This window comes from Tasmannia lanceolata, unplaced genomic scaffold (assembly GCF_043159265.1).
Source record: "Tasmannia lanceolata isolate RefF3 unplaced genomic scaffold, GAP_Taslan_0.1 ptg000018l, whole genome shotgun sequence".
Classification (NCBI taxonomy): Eukaryota; Viridiplantae; Streptophyta; class Magnoliopsida; order Canellales; family Winteraceae; genus Tasmannia; species Tasmannia lanceolata.
This window is the reverse complement of record NW_027518695.1, coordinates 60,940,752-60,963,165: the sequence shown is the minus strand read 5'-3', so window position 1 is coordinate 60,963,165 and position 22,414 is coordinate 60,940,752. Positions and strand designations below refer to the sequence as shown.

Sequence of the window (22,414 nt, the reverse complement as noted above, 5' to 3'; positions counted from 1 at the left end):
AGGATAGGAGGTTGGCCATTATAACATAAAGCATAACCTTGAGTACCCGTAAGGTATCATATCAGCCTCATAAGGGCATCTCAGTGCTCATGGCCAGGATTACTAGTGAAACGACTCAGCATGCCAACTGTAAAGGCTATGTCTGGTCTAGTGCAACTCATCACATAAATGAGACTACCAATAAATTTAGAGTAATCCAACTGATTCACGCTGGCTCCTTCATTAGGTCTCAGCTTTTTGGTATAATCAAATGGTGTCTCAATCGGTTTACACTCACTGTATCCCCATGTAGAAAGTAGTTTCTCAATATAATGGGCTTGGCTAAGAGTGATCCCTTGCCTATCAAAACTTACTTTCATACCAAGAATGATATTTACCACACCAAGATCTTTCATGTCAAATTCGTTAGCCAACATTGATTTCACGTCACTCACTACAGAGAGATCGGAATCAAGAATCAATATGTCGTCTACATACAAGCAAATAATTGCAACCTTATTCGACACAGAACGGAAGTAAAGGCATTTATCTGAGTAACTGGTCTGAAAACCAAAGCTCTTTACTACCTTGTCAAATTTTTGATGTCACATTTTAGGTGCTTGTTTAAGACCATATAAAGATTTGTTTAACTTACAAACTTTGTGCTCAAAGCCTTCCATGACAAACCCTTCAGGTTGGTTTATGTAGATTTCCTCTGGGAGGTCTCCATTAAAGAAAGCCGTCTTTACATCCATTTGATGCACAACATATTGCTCAATAGATGCCAAAGCAAGAAGAATTCTTATCGTAGACAAATGACAGACCGGTGAGTAGACTTGCTTGACCTAATTCCTCTAACAATTTCTTCTACACCTTTTGTCAATGCAAGAATGTTTCCATGTTGTGAATGACACTTAGCCAAACTTTCCAAAGAATGGCTTATGCCCAGGGCACCTAAGAATGGCAACATTCTAACATTCTACCACTTGGCCGGCGTGGGCTTTCACATTGATCGGCATACTTTATGTGCAACGGTTTTTCTTACTATTCCATTCAGTGAAGATAAAAGCAACGGATAATGTAATCATTGGATTAATTCTATCCAATTATATCCCCATGGCCACAAAGCTACTATCCCCACCAACATGATTACAGTCAACCTTATGGTCCACTTTATATCTTTTATGGGCACTTTGCTTGTTTTATAACATCCATTTATGTGCACAAAACTAATTACGGAGCAACACATAGTGTAAAATATTAGAATCAATCAAAACATATTGTGATCACAACACAATTGTCTGAATCTTTATGTAGTCTCCCACTATCCAAAGCCGGTATGCTTGTCCACGAACCTAATGCATGCAACACGCTCTTTACCGAGCTTCGATGGCAAGCCTTTGGTCATGGAGTCTGCCGACACAAGTGCAATGCTTATGTGTTCCACAAAAAATTAAGATTTTGAACAATTTTCCTCACAACAAGTCAAACTACATTGACCCCTTAATTTCTTGTTCTTGTAACGAAAAACCGCAATGGAATTATCACAGTAAATTCTCATAAACTTATTGATAATTTTAACAGCTTGATGTCTTGAGACTAAATTCCTCCATCACAAGGCATAACAAAGGCTTTGAAACAAACAATAAACTCTATTTCTTTAGTGCAAGTAACTTTCTGTGCCAAGTTGACATTATTCCTGTAAGTTGGGCGGATAAAGGGATTTGGAGGCACAACGAAAGGCTTGGAAAGGAACTATTTCAAAACTTTTTAATCCCTTAATCCTTTTCCCAAGATCATAGTTACCAGATTCACAATGGTTGTCAAAAGGAAATACGGGAGATTAAGAATCTATACTAAAGTGATTGTTCGACTAACAGTCTCTGCTGGATCCATACCCCAGTAGCTTGGCTTCTAATCTTCTCAAGATCAATGGGCCTTGGTCTTGATAGATGAGACTCACCACAATTACATGCAATCTGGGGAAATTGTTGACAGTTGCTAGTTTCACCAATTTATCCTGGGCTTGATAAAAGAGATCCCTGTTCCATCAGTATAATCCTCCCTCATTTTTATCCATATATAACCTGAACATATGCAAGAAGCATGGAGAAAAACTGCTGGTGCTTCTGTCAAAATTAAAATTTACATACTTAGGATTATACTGCCTATTTTAATTGATTGTATGCCAGCTACATCCATTTACTTAGAACCATGCACCTTCAACCTAGCATAACATACTTCTGTCTTCTTCTGTTATTTTCATTTTTTGGTATGAAACTTGGGCTGGTATCATGCTTTCCTCTCTATATTTACACCTCTTCAATTGTTAGGTGAACATAATTTTGCATCACAGCTATGAACCTAGGCTTTCTCCTAAAAGATATGTGAATGGTAGTTATCCTTTTTCTACTATATTCATAATGATCTATTCATACAAATTCGAATCTATCACTCATATTTTCTTCTAGGACGAAAGTGTCAGTCTTTGCTATTGTGTGCTTCTTCGAGAAATGTACATTTCCACAACTTTCATAGCTTCGATAAATAGTTCTAGTCCTCTTGCATTTTTTTAAATGTTATCTCCGTCTTACTTTCAGATTTCTCATATTCTTCTTTTTTGCAGTCTGTCAGATTATACATAAGGTCTTGTGGCTGAGGCATTGAAGAAGTTAGTTGCTATTGCTCCCATTCATTGCCATTTATTTATAAATGCGCTAGCAGTTTTTGTGAAAAAATTGTGTAAATCTGCAATGAGTGAATTGCATAGCTTCGGTGAGGCAGAAAAGGCCCTTCTGAGCACATCTTCAACCGATGGGAATGCAATCTTGAGAGTTCTACAAGCATTGATCTCTCTTATTGCGTCATTGCTTGAGAAGAAAGTTCCTCAGCTTCTACCTTTAAAAAAGTATAATGACAATCTTTCTCAGGTTTGGGACATAAATGCTTTTTTGGAGCTACTGTGGATGGAGTTGAACTTTTGCATAAGCAAAATAGAGAGCTGTTCAGATTCTGCATCTGATTTTTCTACTGTATATGGGTGCTCTGCATCCACCAGCATTGGTGTAATAGATCGACTTCCAGCAGGTACCCAGAATATTTTTCCATACATAGAGCGCTTCTTTGTAACCTGTGAAAGGTCACATCCTCGGCAGTCAGTTGTTGGCCATGACTTCAGCACTGTCATGACTTTTGATGTTGAAGATGCCACAAATTCTGGTACGCAGAAATTATCTGTGAGCCATGAAAAAGCTGATGATAAACTAATTGCTTTTGTATAGTTAGCTGAAAAGCACAGTAAACTGTTAAATGCTTTTATTCTGAAAAACCCTGGGTTGCTTGAGAAGTCATTCTCTCTTATGCTGAAAGTCCCGCGTTTTATTGAATTTGATAACAAATGGGCTCATTTCCGATAAAAAATAAAACACCAGTACGATCATCATCACAGTCGTCTAAGAATTTCAGTGAGAAGAGCTTTTGAAGATTCATATAATCAACTGCAGATGCATGCCGCTCAAGATCTCAAGGGCTGGTTGACTGTTCATTACCGAGAAGGTCTATGGTTCGAGTCCGTATAGCCCTATACATTTTTGCGTCTTTGTTTGTTTTCTAGGGTCATTTTTGACAAGGGTGCTCTACTTTTTATGATCATGGGCAATGAATCAACATTTCAGCCAAATCCCAACTCTGTTTATCAAACAGATCACCTTTCTTACTTCAAGTTCATTGGGAGAGTGGCATGTGCCTTCTTGTTATATTCCAATATTTATATCTAATTCTTTCGTTTCCGTCCAGGTTGGGAAGGCTCTATTTGATTGGCAGCTTTTGGATGTTCATTTCACTCGATCTTTCTAGAAGCACATTCTCGGGGTTAAGGCTACCTATCATGACATTGAGGCCATAGCTTTTCAATGTGTTGATCCCTCGGGATTTGATATTGTAGGGAATCACACCAGGTAGAACTCGCCCCTAAAAGCTAGCCGTTAGAGGGAGGGTGCCCATTCCCTTATAACCCATCCACATCCATTTCACATGTCCGATGTGGGACTATTGCTTTTGCGTGGAACCCCAATAGATATCTATCTTGAACGATAGGGAACTAGAAATAATTGATTAGTGGACTTCCAGACATTGATTGTGAGTTCTACATAGTTATGTTTGAACGTTGAACTCTTAATTGAAAGGATTTATTCATGTTTATGCATTCAATGTCCAATCATGAAGTTGCTTGCATTATTTCGAAAGACGCATGAATGTGCCCATTAAATTATCTGCTATAACTTGTTGGTCACACTATCCTGAAGGTCACACTATCCTGTAGGACACATGAATGTGCCCCTTACGCCAATAACTTGTATACACTTTAGGATGCTCACCTAAGGTTTTAATTTTAAATTATCCAATTCCACTTGAAACTTGTTTCAATGCAGACCAAGATGACTCCGATGGGTAGAATCTTCGGTCAAGAGTGGACAAAGTTCTGTAAATCACTATGTTTTCATGTGATAATCCGTAGTTGTGGACTATGAATCCTCTTCCATTTAGGTCTTTTCTCCCCTATTTTCCTCCTACGTGGAGTTTTCTCTCCATTTTTTAATGTGATCTAGTTCACATCATATGGTCTTTATTTTATATTTTTTGAATGGCAACATAAATTTTTTTAGGACCAATTACCAATGGGGGACAAAAGTTAGGTGGAATTATCAACAGGACCCATGCTTTTCAGAAATTATCAACGAGGGACAAAAGAGGTCTTGTCATTAAAAACTGAACGAAAATGCCCTTTTCTTACGCAACACGTTTTGCTTTTCCACTTGTCCCTCTTCTCTCTTCTTTCCCTCTTTTTTTTACTTTTTCATTTTCAACTTTGTATTTTTTACCTTACCAGTCATCTTCTTCATCATTTAGCCACCATTGGAGGCGAGAAAGCTCGAAAACTTGAAACGTGAGCTCATTCCCATCTATCTCTCTATATCTATAGGTTTTGTTTTTCGTTCGTTTTAGGGTTTTGCATTTCTCCTTCTCCCTTTCAATGGAGGATGAGGAAGATGAATAGTAGGGTAGAAAGAAAAAAATGGTGAAAATGAAAGATTGAAAAAAAAAACAGCAAGTAAAAACGTGTTCATAAGGGACTTGATAAGCCCATTCGGAATTTCGTAACCCCATTTTGATACTGGATAACCCCAAGCCCAATGACTTGAAAACCCCCTTCCAAAACTCTAGTGCCCTCGACTAATTCTAAGGGACTTGATAAGCCCATTCGTAAATTGGTAACCTCATTTGATACTAGATAAACCCAATCCAAAATACTTGAAACCGCCTTCCAAAATTCTAGTACCCTCGGCCAATTTTCAGGGACTTGATAAGCCCATTCGGAAATTGGTAACCCCATTTTCATACTTGATAACCCCAATCCCAGAGTCTTGAAAACCCCATTTGAAAACTCCAGTACCCTCGGCCAATTTTCAAGGACTTGATAAGCCCATTCGGAAATTAGTAACCCCATTTTTTTATACTAGATAACCCCAATCCCAGAGACTTGAAAACCCCCTTCCAAACCTCCAGTACCCTTTGCCAATTTTTAGGGACTTGATCATATTCGAATATTGGTAACCCCATTTTTTATACTAAATAACCCCAATCATAGAGACTTGAAAACCCCCTTCCAAAACTCCAGTACCCTCGGCCAATTTTCAAGCACTTGATAAGCCCATTCGAAAATTGGTAACCCTACTTTTGAGAGTTACTAACCCCCTTCCATAGAGTTGATAAACCCTTCTGCTACAAAACCCTCTGCCTATAGCAACTCTTCTAATGGCATTACAATTATGCTCATGATAGAAATAACAAAAGAAATGGATATTGTTTTCATTAAATGTGCTTCATGTATTACATCCCAATTTTGTGTATTACGAAAAACAATTTAAGTAAATCAAAAAATATGTAGCCATCCACTCATGTATTACATTAACTTTTTCTTATACAACCAGTTGTCTTCCAAAAAAGTGAGTGAAGCCATCCATGCATTATCTCCGGAACACATCCTCAAATACAAACCGCTTAAACCCTAAACAAGATAAATCAGAAACAGAGGAATGAAAAATAGTGCAAAACCCTAAAAAAAGAAAAGAAAAACAAAACCTAGATACAGAGAGATAGATGGTAAGAACTCAACATTCAAGTTTTCAAGATTTGCCAGCAACAATGGTGGCTGAACAAGGAGGAAGATGACTAGTAGGGTAAAAATCAAAAGGGTGATAATGGAAAAGTAAAAGAAGAGGGAAGAAGGAAAAAATAAGGTCAAAACGTGTAGTAAATGCCAAAGGGCATTTTCGTCCAGCTTTTACTGACAAGACCTCTTTTGTCCCTCGTTGATAATTTCTGTAAAGCATGGGTCCTGTTGATAATTTCACCTAATGTTTGTCCCCCATTGGTAATTGTTCCATTTTTTTAAACAGAAAAGGGAAGGGGAAAACCCAGGGACCAAGAATGTCAGAATAAACCCCAAAATAAAGATAAAATAATATTAAACATAACTTTACCATTCAAAAAAATATGGGATTTGCTAGGGTCCATCGCAAAAGGCATTTAGCGGCTGGTCTGTCGCATATTAGACCAGCCACCTCATGAATAAAGACAACAGCTTTTGTCTCCATTGACGAGGTGGGTGTCTGACATGCGACAGATCATCCGTGAAATGCCTTCTGCGATGGACGCTAGCAATTCCCAAAAAAAAATATATTAAACATAACAGAGTGATGGGGAAGAAAATAAAAACTCTCTAGGCCCTGTTTGTTTCAGATTATACAACAAGTGATGGTGATTATAGCAACTGATTATGCCAAGCATCAATTATCAACATAATAAGTTGCAACAAAAGTGACTTCATCATCATTTCATAAGTGATCATGATACACTTACTGTATTGTTAAATGGCTAATTACCCTTCAATACGTAATAATTTGGTTATTTTACAATGCATTTATTAAAGGATGACTATTTTCACAAGCGCACTTTCACAAGCGCACTTCTTACATGCAATAAACAGAAAGCAGACAATCATTCTTTGGGGATCATAAATCCACCCAATCAACAAAGAAATTTGATTATCAAGTGATTAAAATTTTTAATATGGCACTTGGAAGAGAGACTTAATTAATCTCACGTCCGGGGAGATTTCCTCAAGAACAAGAAGAATAGAAGAAAATAGTTGTTTTCATTCATGCCCAAAAATACTACTGCATTCTATTCTCCTATCGAACATAGAATTCAAATAAGAAAGCTACTAAATAAGTTCCAGCTAAATATAGAAAAGAAAACTGTAAAAATACTCTTGCTGCATATAGGATAAAAAAACTGCTAAAAATTTCCCTGCTGCTGCCACGTTCATATGATTCCCTTCCCCTTCAAAAAGACCTTGTCCTCAAGGTCTAAAATCTAGAAATTGTTGTTGCAAGTCACGCAAGTATTCCCATGTGGCGTCCTCTGGATAAGTGTTTGACCATTGAACAAGGACTTGAGTCACTGCACGATTTCCCCGCTTAACCATCTTCCGATCCAAGATAGCCACCGGCTCCAATCGTACCCTACCTTCGTTATCCACATGGGGCAGATCAACCAGAGCCACTGAATGGCTTCCTAACTTCTTTTTCAAGAGCGAAACATGAAAGACGGAATGAATGCGTGACCCTTCCGGCACCTCCAACCGGTAAGCCACCATGCCAACTCGTTGCAAGACCCTGAAAGGACCATAATAGCGTGAAGCTAGCTTCATATTCTGTCGTACTGCCACCGTTGTTTGGCGAAAAGGTTGAAGACGTAAGTACACCCAGTCCCCAACTTCAAATTCGCGCTCAGTTCTATGTGCATCTGCGAACTTCTTCATGCGGTTTTGAGCTGACTGCAAATTATGCCTCAATAGGCGTATGAGGGCATCACGATCACGAAGGGATGTATCAATAGCGGCAACCACTGCATCACCTGGTACTTAAGGGATATATGTAGGAGGGGGTTGGCCATATATTGTCTCATAAGGAGTAACCTTAGTAGCCGAGTGAAAGGTCGTGTTGTACCACCATTCTGCAAGCTATAACCACTTGACCCATTGTCGTGGCCGATCACCTGTCATACATCGCAGATAAGTTTCTAAAGTACGATTTAAAACCTTGGTCTGGCCGTCCGTTTGGGGGTGATATGCAGAACTGAAGCACAACTTAGTACCATGCAACTTGAAGAGTTCCTTCCAAAAAGCACTTGTGAAAATTGGATCACGGTCACTAACAATTGTCGATGGCATCCCATGTAGACGAAAGATGTTATCCATGAACACCTGAGCGACGTCGAGCGCTGTATAGGGTGAGAAAGAGCCTGGAAATGACCGTACTTACTGAGGCGATCTACCACTACAAGTATAACTTGCTTCCCTTGCGACTCCGGAAGGCCCTCAATAAAATCCATCGAAATATCTGTCCACACTCGCTCTGGAATAGGTAGGGGCTGCAATAAAGTAGGAGATGCAACATTCTTTGATTTTGTTCATGCCCAAAAATGAAGGTTACAACTTATTTTCTATCAAAGGGACTTTCCTACTGCACTCTATTCTCCTACCGAACATAGAATTCAAATAAGAAAGCTACTAAATAAGTTCCAACTAAATATAGAAAAGAAAACTGTAAAAATACTCTTGCTGCATATAGGATAAAAAACTGCTAAAAATATTCCTGCTGCTGCCACGTTCATATCAATTTTGAACTCAAATTCATCAAACAAGCAGCCCTAAAAATCAAATGAAATCTAATCAAACAAACTGAAACCGATATCATCATCTGAGTCTCCGCAGGTTTTCTTTCTTCACTTCCTCCTTGGGGGCAAGTCACTTACAGCAACAAACTTGCTTGGATAAACAATTGATCAATGAGCTAAAGCAAATTAAATATCTAGTCAATAGAACAGATCGTAAACCGTCCTGACCTTCAACTCTGTATCATTGCTCAGTGTCTCCGTGGCAGATGAAAACTCTAATATTCTTCAAGGCCCTTTCCACTTCTTTCTTTTCTTCTCCAACCAAATCTCTGGTTTTCCTCTGAGAAAGTCTCACAGGAAGTCACAGCATTTCTGCAGATTGAGGATTATGCCAATACTCATGTAAACCTGTCACAGTGAAATCAACGTTGAGCGTTCGGCCCTATTGGGTTGGTTTAAGGCTCTAAAAGAACCCACTAAGGCCAACTGCACCTTCACCAATATCATTGATCCCTCCCATAAAGCTTGAATAAAGAGACCTTCCCACGGGGATGCATTTCTCTATTGGGCACTCTCACAGGATGAGACATATTTCTAGTAGCATCAGCAGGACTCTAGGAGTGTACGTCTGCAAACAAGTAAAGCCAATGGCTGATGAGAAAACAATGTATTTACATAAGTTCATAACAGAAATTTCAATTATTAGGGGCCTGAAAATGCATGTTAAAGAACAATCAATCCCAACTCCTCACCGGCAGGACCTTCTCCCATCCAGCAGGCAATTCACCAAATGAGTGACTTCAACTCTGCCGCCTCCTCTTTATACTTCTTCTCATTTTCTGAGAATTTAGCATTCCATTCTGCTGCAAGACCAACACCTTCTTGGACTTGGCGTCTCCAATGACTGTAAAAGAAGTGTGAGACACAATATTCAGCTGCAAAAAAGTTCATTTACTTGAGAGAGCAACACAAGTCCTTCCAAGTTGACATACCTCTTCACCTCTTTCACCCATTCACTTGATTCCAATTCATTTTTTTAGCAAAACTTCAACTCGACTCAACCCAAGTTGCACCCTTAAGCTCAATGGGAGAATTACAAAATGATGGGAGGAATGTTATTATTGAAAAAAAAAGAGTACCATTCAGTTTCCTTTGAAAATACCTGTCAATTACTCCAACGAACAGAACACAAGGACAACTTTCCAAGCTTTGGAAACACAGCTTCTATTTTATTAAACACCCAAAGCAGTTCATCACAATATCTCCAACAGCAATAACCAAGAGGTGGGCCCCATTACCTATCTCCCTTGAATAGAGATTGGTGAAGAAGTCAAGCAACAGTTGCACTTGGATGGATCTCGACTCGACTTTTTGGGATTTGCCGAATCCAAACCTCGAATCCATGTCAGATCTCGACACGTGAATCTGAATCCATGCAACATAGGTGCCCACTAAATTCTTTAACCTGAAATGAAAAGATTAACATGTAAGTTGAATTTATATTTGTTGAATTTTAGCTCAAATTGATACATCCCTGATTTGCTCCATAGATATATTACACGAACATAGAATTTCCAGAGGAATAACCTCATGGAATATAAATTTGGAGAAAAAACTACAGTACGACAAATTCTTTATGCAGTCATGTTCCACTGAAGCAACATCTAAACAACACATTCAAACAATAATGAGTATTTAAGGTAAACCTATCTGTATTTAAGAAAGTACCCAATAAAGACATTAAAATGAATTTAATCACCACCAATCTCTATTCAAAATAAGTTTTGCATTAGTACACTAAGTGGCAGTTAAGCACCTGATAAGAAAATTATTTAGCCCCACTATTAATTAGCAAAGATTAAAACGAGATATGGCCTTCTTTACTTTTTCTTGATGTCCTTGATAATATCTAGCAAAAAGGCTGAGCAAATATATCCAACTAGATATTAGACTTTGGCTAGTGTATAAGCAAGATGACGTATTTTCTTGGAATATTGAGAATTATAATAAAAGGACAGAATATTTTGAATCCGGTGGACGTACTGTTCAATCGCCATGGACATGCACATTTCTGAGAGATTTAATCTCCCAAAGATAGATGCAAATTTTGCAAGATTGTTCATTTTTTCCAGTCTCAGACGAGGAAAGAACTAAATTCTGAATGGGTGGTTTTTTCTACGGAAGACAAACACCTAGAAAATCATCAGTTTTCTTAGTATTTGTAGACATTTCCGAGACATCATCGTTAATAAGTTTGATCAGACATAACTTGCAACATTTTTTGAACCTTCTCGTATACCTCTCCTTCCATAACTCAAAGGATGTGGAGCAAATCCTTCCATAATATAACTTTGCATCCAAAGATGAAATACTTGGCTCAAGCCATCAAATTTGTTAAAGTATAAAAAAATTAAATATTGCCTTCTCCAACAACATAAGCTTTTGGAGTAACTGGTAGTTTCACATGATAACATAGCAAATGCCTGGGTGGGTTCAAACCTCCTGGATAGCAAAATCCACATGCAATGGCAAAACCCAAAAGAGGGGCCACATGTGCCACGTGTGGGCCAACCCTAAAACAGGGGCCACACGTGAGGGGGAGTGCTGAAGTATGAAAAGATTAAATACTGCCTCCTCCAACAGCTTAAGCTTTTGGAGTAACTGGTAGTTTCATAAGATTGTAACTTGAGGGGTCCAAACAAGGTGGAGAGATAGAAAAAATGAACAGAAGTCCTTCAAATTGAAATTGGGCAGCTAATGGTATATGACTTCAAGATTCACAACTTTTTCAGAAAGGCCATATGGATACAACTTGTCTACATTTTTTAACAGTCCTTCATCTATATTGAATTTCTTGAAACGGAGTACGAGAATGGATCACTATCTATGTGTGTGTGTGTGTGGGTGGGTTGGGGGTGGGGCATGGCGGTTGGGGTTGTCAGGAAAAAAGAGTTTCATCATGTGCAAGTGATTTTGTTCTCTTAGCTATGGAATCTGATTTCCTTGCAACTATCTTCCCATTTTTTCCGGGTTCCCAGCACTATTTCCAGCTATGGATTCTACAATTCCTTACAAATCTTCATGACAACCCCTTCAGCCATCTTGACCCTGGCTAGCAACTTAGATTGAGCCCTGGGACTGATCTTCCCATTGGCTTTGATACAGCAGTACTCATAATGTAAGGTCAGTGGGTGTCATAGCTAAATTCCTCATCAAGATGACTGGAGAACCATCGACTAGATTGTCCCAGCACAACGATTAAAAGCGTCTTTGGAGCTTATTCCATTGAAGTAGTTAGGGCTCTAATTGAGTGAGCCGTGGATCATAAACGATGATCATATCTTAATTTAGCTAATCCCGCGACTCAAGAATTTGGATAGAGTTAAGAGAAATGCCTAACTTATAAGAAGAGGTAGAGACCAAGTACTCCCATTTCAAATCTTAAATTAAGCGATTTTCAGGGTACAACAAAGTATTGTCATTTCCCTTATATTATTACTTAAGAGTCCACCTCAAATCGTAAACCAAGCAATTTTCAGGGTACAACAACCCAATAGAGTCCTCTTCAAGTTCAAACTTATGCTTTAACAGAACACACCAGCTGAGAGATGCCTGAAGCAGCAACACTTAAGCTATTGGGTACTGAAAGTACTATCATTAGGAGCAAGACATTTAATAAGTTATGCAAACATTTTCTTCGCAACTCTCTGGTTTGTGGATTGCATGTTTGGCATCTGGATTTCTTTGGTTTTCTACTTGTCAGTAGGACATTGGTATGGGCAATATGTAGAGGCAGTAATTAGCAAATTCTCAACTTTTTGAATTTCAAATTCTGTTTACTGATGCAGCCTAATAATATAAGTAATCATGGACAACATTTTAATATATTGCTCTGCACTCATATACAAGAATATGACATTGTCAATACATTTCAGTGTTACATTGCAGGCAATATAATCAAAGTGTTTCGCTACTTATGATGTTATTCAGTGGTAGGTTAACAATAATATGAATGTCACTAAATTATTCTAGTATTTTCTAAATTTGCAGCCTCTCACTATTATGCATTTTGTTTTAGTATATTCATACAGATTCTCTGTTTCTGTTAGTATTAATGCAGAAAAGTTTTATTTATAGTAATGTTTCCTTGAAAGTAAAGTCAATATCGAATATTAGAAATTACAAAGTGAAAGCCAGCTCCATTCACCCATAGTGCCAAACACCCATATGCCTGAGTATTGGAACAATTGGGATCCATATTGCCTAATAAAGTTGTGAAGAGTGGTCCTAACACCTTTGCCAGTTGTCCTAGACCGTATCCTTGTTTGATTTGGAGAACATGGAGTTACTAGCCCTCAAGTTTCCAAACTAACTTCAAAAAATAATTTGTAGTATCTAATTTATTGTCCTATTTTACGTAAAATTAGTTTTATCCAATACTTAAGAATGTGTTGTAACCATTGTATTCAGTAGGGTGACTAGCCATGTCAACTCAACTCAAGATCACGACTCATACCTGGAAATCTTTCTGAATGCAACCATCTGCCTACACTGCATTATTCTTTTTAAAGATAACAATATAGCATCTGAACATAAAACCTTGAGTTATAGCAAAATGGAACAAGATGTCCGAGGAAAGACGGTAACAGAAAAAGCTTCCCATCCACAAAGAAGATGACTACATAGTATTAACCACTCTATAATTCACTATGCCTAAGTCCCTGTTCGTTTTAGATTGTGAAAACCGACTGTGAACCCCAAACCGATTCTCGGACTCAAAATTAAATTTGATTTTGAGTCGAATAATAGGCTTGAGGTTCACAATCGGTTGTCGCAATCTAAAACGAACAGGACCTAAGAAAAAACTAAATCTCGAAAAATCTGCCATCAGGAAAATAGTGCTTGAAGCGTCACAACAGCACAGAATGGCTAAAGCTTTCACTACTTTGATAGATGTAGCGGATGGGAATAGAAAAAACATCCCCCCTGAAATTTCCCACAAACTACTGGAAGTGGAGGGTGTTCTCAATGTTCAGTGAAGAGCACTCCACGGTCTCTCTTTTTATGCCTATTTGCAATATCTTTAGTAGATGTACAAATGTGGTTGAAGGATGTTGAAATGAATTTGTTATAGATAGAATAAGTGTAGATAAGCACTCCACGGTCTCTCATTGACAGCTTGGTCTTCTTCATTCAAGTTTGAATTTTCCGAGGCCTCTTCTCTTAGAATCCAATCCTCCAGCCTACGAAGCCCATCCTTTTTCTTTGCCTCCCAATCTACTTCATTAATCTATTGTAATCTTTGTTTATCTGTTTCTCACATAATAGAACATCGTGGTCTCTCCCATGGCTGTAGGCACCATTTTCAAACCACATAAAACACTTGTGTTATCATTATACTTGTTTTAATGTTACTTTTGGACGTAACATCGAATTAGGTTCGTCAGATTTCTACACCGAGTAATCATTGAGGGGGGAGGGGGGAGCCTCCCAATCAAATGATGCAAGCTGTTAAATTCATAGCATGTAATACGTACAATAGAGGATAAATCAGCGGTAGTGTCAACAGACGAATTGTACAAGGGCCCAGCCAGTAAGATTGGTAAGACAGGAAAAAAACATGGTTTTAGTGTTGAAAAGTTGCTACAGTCTGAAGCATCAGTCTTTCAATGATTTTAAGACTTAAGGATTGATCCAGTGGCCTTGCACTGCAATCCCTGCCCACTGACCCAGAAGAAATACTTACTAGCATGCAAGCTATAGTAGAAAGTTGCCCACACTTACCCAGAAGAAAGAAAAAGATTAATATAGTTACTAGCATGGAAGCTATAGTAGAAAGTTACCCACAATGCACTCTAGCGAAGAAAAAGAAAAAATATTAACAAAGATGGAGCTTCAAAAATCAGCTCGGGTTGTACATCTAGAGGCATTCTAAATAGAATTGCTAACGATTTCATTGTTGGCTCTTTGAATTTATGGCCGCTATTAAGAATATTGTAATCCAACTCTCTAGACTTGTTTCTGTGCTAAAAAAAGAACCACATATGCTTTCATTTCATATATTCAGTCATAGGTCAGTCGCTGAGACTCCTTTAGGGAGTTCCGAATTTTAAAACCAATATAACATTATCTTTGTTGTTGAAACAAGTGCAATCATGATTTGCATACTAACCAACCATAGGTATGTTTGTGTGAAGGTACCTATTGGATATTACATTCTGGACTTCTTGATGTTCAATATCCGTTCAAGGCTGCAAATATAGATATTCTGCCTTTTGATTTTACAATGAGAGAATGGTGCCCACCAATTTCGCTTAACCTGAAATGAAAAGATTAGCATGTAAGTTGGCATTTATATTACTTGAAGTTTAGGTCAATTAGGAACATCTTAGATTTATTTCTTAGCTTGAGTACATAAACATAAAAATCCAGAGAAATATAGTCATGGAAGGTAAAGTTGTAAAAAACTATAAGTTGAAAATTCTTTTCACTGTCATGTTCAATTGAAGCAATATCTAAACAAGTAAATAATTCAAACAATAATGGGCATTCAAAAAAAGGAACTAAATAATAAAGAATTGAATGACCTTGTACTCATAGTAATGATTTATTGGCAAAGTCTACTGTTAGACAACAACAAAACTTTTGAGTAAATTTTTTAAAGAGGAGAGTAGTGTTTGTGTGCCATTTTTGGAGACTGAGAGGGATTGGGCTTTTGAAAAGAAGATAGAATTGAGAACTATATAGGACAGGTAGAAGAAACAATGGCTTCGATGAGTGTAAGAAGAAAGGAAATATGTATATCTTGTAGGAATTTAAACTCAATCCTTTATTATGGGATCTTGATCCCTAAGCTTTGGTATGGTGTAATTTCTTCTTTAATCATGTAAGAGAGTGAGAGGGGGTGGGGTGGAGAGGAGAGGAGAGAAATCATGTAGAGGGGAGAATAATCTATTTTTCTTTGTTCTATTAATGAGCATGACAATGTATTTTCTACAGTAGAAATTACCAAAAAACTAAAATATTCCACTAAAGGGTAATAAAAAAGAATGTAGAGACATAGTTAGATGACATGTTTGAAATGCTCACTAGTGCACAATGTTCTACAAAATCAAACTACGAAGTGGCTAGATCAAATCCAAATCAAGTCGGGTGATGAATCGAAGGAGACATTCAAGGCAAAAAATAGTGTAATTGGATGGCTTGTGATGCAAGCTACTTTTGTTTTTTGGGTAGCTGTTCACTTGCATGGAGTTCCATGGTGGTGAGTGGAATGAATTATCAAGAGCGAATTTCTTTCCAACTGCGGGGTGATGTCATCCAAAGAATAGAAGTCATATGGTTCACAGGGGGACGTATTTTCCATTTACCATGATAAAAAAGGACAAAATTGAAAAGAATGAAAGAAAGAGAGGAAGTCAACATAAAACGGAGGCATTTTTAATAGAGAAAAGAATAATGGTCAATCTTCTTCGATAACATATTGGGGGCCTAAATGGGTAGTTATGATAGTTGCATTTTCCAAAAGTTGACTACATTGAATTCTCTATGCATTGTAGATTGTTTCTTGGTTGAATGCGGTCAATATTTGAATTTTCCACGCATTGCAGGTTGTTCCTAGGTTGCATAACCTTACGTTTCATATTTTGCTATGCTTTGTAAGTTGTTCGAAGTCTTTAATTCTAGCATGTATAAGATAAGGTAGTTGGTTCATGCAAGGAACTTTTGATTGATATGACATTTTATATTTATAAGCTTCAAAACCGGTAATTTTGAGAAATATAGAATGGAAGACAAGCCTATCTTCCCTTCGACTTTTGGGTAGTGTTAAATGCTATTTTACCATTAACATTGTTATTAAATTTATCGCCTTCGCATCCTACTTTGTGTTTTCTACCAATGTTGTAGCGATTCGTATTCGGATAGCTTTGAATTTGTGTCGAACTTGTAATAGGAGAAATAGTCATCAATTGTTTCCCGAAAGTCGGTAAATCAAAATTTAGTAGTTTTTTTATTTTAGCTATTTCTTTTTTATTTTTTGAGTTTTTCTAGGTAAAGAATATTATTAATTACTTATGTTTCAACAGATATAGAGTACAAAGGAGATTTTTTTGGGTTTATTTAGAAAGGACTATCAGTCTGGGACTAGAAAGTTATGCTTTAGAAATTAGAAGATGCTTTTTGTACAAGTACTATCTACGTACTTCATTGTAAGGTTTCAGTAGAAAGTTCATAGTTACTCTTTTTGATGGACCAGTTCTATTACTGCTATGGGAAAGAAGTTAATTATTTTGGAACCTTTTACATACGAACAATTCATGATTACTTATTTTAGTGGATCTTCTTTAGTGCTTCCATGAAAAAAAAAAGTTCATGATTTTGGAATTTTTTATTTAGTGGGCAATTTCTAAAAAACTTTCTAAGATTTTCAATCTCTCTACTTCATTGTTCCAATTGATGTTGTGTTTACTTCTGATTTGCATCAGTTTTGCATCAATCTTGAGTTCTAGATAGGCAGGTTCCTATTAGCTATTTGAAGTTGCAGCAATCCTGTTCTCATGTTGGGCTCTTAAGGATTGACTATTTCAAATGGGATATATAAGACATGGGTTTTCACACTAAAGAACCAATTAAAATGTTTTGTGATAATCGTGCTACTATTCACATTGCTGCTAATCCCGTTTTCCATGAACGAACCAAACACATAGAAGTTGATTGCCATTTTGTTCGCGAGAATGTTCAAGATAGAACTAGCAGCACTCCTTATACTCGAAGTGAAGATCAGTTTGCAGACATATTCACAAAGGCAGTTTCAAAGTCAAGACTTCAGCATATTCTTTCCAAGTTGGGTTCCATTGATGTCTTTGCACCAACTTGAGGGGCAGTGTTGGAAATATTAAAGCTGGCATGTTGCCTTTCTTCATTCTAACCGTTGCAATACTATTGCTATTCTTAGAGGATTTGCTATCTCCCTTGTATGGAAGAGATTGGAAAGATCTCATGAGATATGATCGAGTATATTGGGCAATAACTTTGTATCTTCTTCTCTATATATATTGGCATCTTGTATTGGCTTTCTCATGAATAAAAGACAAAAGGAGAGCTCTCTCATGACCGTGGAGTAGGCATTGCCGAACCACGTAAAACCTTTGTCTTGTTTGATGTTCTGTGTTTTCACAGAGCATATCCGTATGCAAGAAAAACATTATTGATGGGAATTTTCTCTTGGGATTTTTTCTTTCTTTACGTGATTTAGCAGGACATGATTAATTTTGAGGGGATATCATCATAAATTAAAGCTACCTCTAAATAAAGTTGAATAAGGTTGGTTTTCAGTTAGACTAATCTCAGCCATACACAGTCAAGTGAATGGGGCTAATCTCTAGCTGACGCACATAGTGGAGACAGGTGAAGTCCACTCTAGTTCAAATTATCTTTTCCAGTGCCTAAAATGTAGGAATTATCCGAAATATTTTTTCTTCCCAAACTTTTCCAAAACATTCTTGCAATCCAAGGAGCTGTTTGGATCTATGGAAAAAAGTTCTCCAGAAAAGATTTTCTTAGAAAGTTGGTTTTCCAGCATTTGGTTAACTTATTTTCCATTGAACTTGATTTCCAGATAGCAAAAATTTTCATATTTTATAGGAAAATTTCATTCCTGTGGCAACTCTTGAATCATTTTTCAAGGAATACTTTTCAAGGATAACTTTTTCCAAGAAATTCTTTTCTCCAGAACATCCTCATGGAAATGGACAAATTCCTTGAATGGAATTGATCATTTAATAGGACAAGTAAAGATCAAAATCACAACAATGAAACGATCCTAACTGTTCAATCCAAAAATCTCACCAATGAAATGAATCCTCATCTATAGTGATAGTATCCTCTATCAGATGCTCCATATAATTTATATTTTTAAGAAAGAAATGTCATTTTTTTTGTTACTGTATCTGCAGTTCATCCACTCTTGCCGTTGATCGAACTATTGAAGGTGCATGGAAAACTGGTTATGGTGGGCGGGCCCGAGAGGCCGCTCGAGCTACCTGTTCATCCTCTACTGGAGGGTAAGAGAACACCATATCTATCTATCTATGTACTGTTGGATCGGATCATGTGACTCGCGTGACCCCAATATGTGGGGTCCAAATTACGTAGATATGTGGGTCCCTAGTCGTCTACAAATAAATGGATCGGATCATGGGATCCACATGCATCTTTTGTTGCAACCAATGAAATTGCTTCTAATTTGCTTCTCACATAATTCTAAATACATTTCTTTTTCCCTTTTAGGCGATTGCGGGAATTTTCTTGAAAAGTTTCCTTGTTTGATTTCATATGAAAAAAAATGGAACTTGAATCAACACAATTAAAGTTTTATTTAGAGTGACATTTAGGCCCTGTTTGGATTGTAGGAAAATTTTGAAAAGGAAAAATATTTCTAAAATTTTTTATTTTTTAAGATAACTTGAACATTTGAACGAAAGCTTTTCAATTTTTATTTAGAGAGACCTTCTTTATGATGTATTGCTCTAAATTAGCAATAATTATATAATTTTCCTCTAAATCGTGGTAAGTCAAAAATTACCCAAGAAAAATTTCTTTCTCAAATGTTATTCTTGCAAGCTAAACAGGGCCTAAATTTACGATTCCAAAAAAAAAAAAAACAGGGCCTTAATTTATAATGACATCAGTCTACATTAACTATATCAACATTGTGGAAAAGAAAGTAACAATTACTAGGAAATTTTTTTCACTAGAAATGTTTTTCCTGCAATCCAAGCAGGGCTTAGTCTCTTTGATTAGGTTTAAGTCAGGTTTAAGGAGTGAGATTTCTTCATTTTGAATTCACAGGGGGGAAAGATTGTGGCGGGAAGTCTTATAGGCCGAAAGAAAGAGACCCAAGAAATGATCGATTTTGCCGGCAAGCATAATATAACAGCAGATATCAAGCTTGTTCCAATGGATTATGTGAACAAGGCCATTGCGCGGCTCGCCAAAGCTGACGTTAGATATCAGTTTGTAATCGATGTTGGAAACACCTTGACCGCTTCATGAATAGCCCATTGATTGGGGTCGACATGATTGAAAATTCGTTGCTTTTCCTTTCAGTCAGTTCAGGAAGGCCAAAACTTGTTACAGAATAATTCTTCCCTTATTTTCACCAACAACACTCTTAGTGTTTATGATTGTGTTTTAAGAATAAGGCTTCTTTTGGTAGTTCTATAAATTATTTACATATATTCTTAGGGAAATGATATATTCGCCCCGGGCTACCTCACCCCTCTCAAATTGTATTTATGACTACTCTTTTTACATTACAAGGGGTGACCCGGGGAAGTAAATGTGGAAAATATATCACTTTCCTATTCTTATTTAGCCCATCCCCAAAATGTCGTTATAATCTTATTCGCATAAAAACTTTGGGAAATGATATCAACACAGCCATATATTAATATATGTGCTCACTATATTGTCTTCTAGTATTTAAAGTGCTCTCAAAAGGTCATTACGGTTCCCAAAAACTCTTACAAACCAATTAAAAAAGAAAAAAACAAGCTAGAGAGCATGCATAACAAAAAGTTGGTTTGCTGATATCATTTCCCAAAACTTATTGTAACACATAAAGCTTTATGGTTGGTCCCTCGCAGTTCTTTGGATATCAAAATCAAAGAATTCAATTCCGAGAGAGAGAGAGAGAGAGAGAGAGAGAGAGAGAGAGAGAGGTAAATATACCATGAGTGAGTGGACAATTTCTCCTCCAACTTTTCCGGCAGATCTTTAAAGTCCCTTTTGAGACTTTAGCCTAAGTAAAAAAAACCGCCTGAGGATCTTCTCCCCTCCTACTCTTCTAGGCTGATGGAAAGCCTCCGCTCTTAGACGTGGAAAAGGGCCCTTGCTCTCTTTTCTCCAAAACCAAAACAAGAGAGATAGAGAGAGTATGTGATTTTCAATCAAGAGAGTATGGGAAGAAGGAGTGCTGGGTAATTTATAATCAATATGAAGAAGTTGGAAGCTTCTTGCTTTCTAAAATTAGCCTCTAATCTTATCAAAGCTAAGCTCATCAAAACCGTCGAAGGCATGTTTCTGTTGGGTATATAATATAACCCATGTATGTTCTAATATAAGCCCAATAAGATAATGGCCCGGTGTAGTGGGCCTACATGGGCTAGAGTCCATTAACCAGTCATCACACCCAAGGTATCTAATTTGGAATACCAAGTTTGTTGCCTCCAGCCCCTATATATATAGATACACTAGGGTTAATGACTGGTTAATGGACTCTAGCCCATGTAGGCCCACTACACCAGTCCATTATTATATTAGAACATACATGGGTTGTATTATATACCCAACAATCCCCTCTTATGTTCTACATATAGCACAATCCAATAGATAGATAATGTGATGTTCAGACAAAATATTGAATCATCCATTGCACCATATCAAAAAAGATCTGTAATCCAATTGAAAACAAGAATACTTTTAAGACTAACCATGAGTTTTAGAAATAATCCAAACTCAAACAAGAGCAGTTTCACGTGTAAGCGAACTATTTTTCCAACTGAAAAGAAAATAATAGTCCCCACTGCTCTATAAGGATTCACTCATCAAGTAAGTCATCCCCATCAAAATCCAGATCGAGGCAATCTCCTCCATTTTCGCCAATTCTTATAAATTACCAAATATGAATTTCATGAAAATGAATCCAATCATTTGTGTAAAATACAAAAATATCTAGTTCTACCAGAAGAACTTAGTACCATTTCATATTGGCTGAAAAACAAATATCAATAAGCATCAATGTCAAGTTTCATTTAAGAACAAGACCTAAATAGTTTCTTTTGCAAAGAACCATTCACTAGTGTCAAGTTTCAATACAAGAACGACACCAAAATAATTTATTTTGCAAAGAACCATTCCATGTTTCCATTTGGAATGTTACAGCCATCATATCCGAATTGAGTTAAGCTGTATCATCGAGTTTGGAATGAAACAACCTTTCCCAAGAAGGACATGTCATCAAATGTGGAATGACATAAAGACAACTGTAAACATCATTGAAATATATAAGTGCTTATCTTGGCCAAGAAAGGGAGATTCAAAAAATTCAAAATAACATGGTGTAGGTTAAGACATGTCTACACAGTCTTTAACCCAATCTCCCCCACAGTTTTGAATATTCGATCTTTGTTCAGTCCCTTCGTAAAAGCATCGGCCAGATTATCCTTCGATCTCACATCAACCAAAGTGATAATACCTTGTTCGATAAGATAATTCAGCGTGACATGTTTCAGCCTGACATGTCTCCTCTTACCATTAAAGAGTGAGTTCTTTACAATCGTAATTGTAGCTTGATTATCACAGAACAAATCTAAAGAGTTAATCTTTAAATGAGTCAATGGAATGTCCAGGATCAGATCTTTTATCCACTCTGCTTCATCTCCTGCAGAAGCTAGAGCATAAAGTTCCGATTCCATAGATGACAGAGCTATACAAGTCCGTCTCTTTGACTTCCATGCAACAGCAGCGCCACCCAGTGTAAATACATAACCACTAATAGATTTACTGTCTCCTAATTCTGAGCCCCATGATGCATTAGAAAATCCTTCCAGGATAGGAGGTTGGCCATTATAACATAGAGCATAACCTTGAGTACCCTTAAGGTATCATATCAGCCTCATAAGGGCATCCC

General features: G+C 37.2%; 1 long non-coding RNA gene across 5 annotated transcripts; it reads right to left on the bottom strand.

Moving 5' to 3' along the window:
• Nucleotides 1-7,176: 7,176 nt before the first annotated feature.
• On the bottom strand, nucleotides 7,177-15,042 carry LOC143850483 (uncharacterized). Of its 5 annotated transcripts, XR_013235997.1 has the most exons (5): nucleotides 14,923-15,042; nucleotides 9,884-10,186; nucleotides 9,474-9,625; nucleotides 8,950-9,349; nucleotides 7,177-8,475 (listed from the first exon to the last, which is right to left on the bottom strand). It is a non-coding gene; the product is annotated as an uncharacterized LOC143850483 (long non-coding RNA). The 5 variants fall into 5 exon arrangements; XR_013235996.1 differs by lacking the exon at nucleotides 7,177-8,475 and having other exon boundaries at nucleotides 8,650-9,349; nucleotides 9,474-9,656; XR_013235995.1 differs by lacking the exon at nucleotides 7,177-8,475 and having other exon boundaries at nucleotides 8,650-9,349.
• Between the last annotated feature and the right edge of the window lie 7,372 nt (nucleotides 15,043-22,414).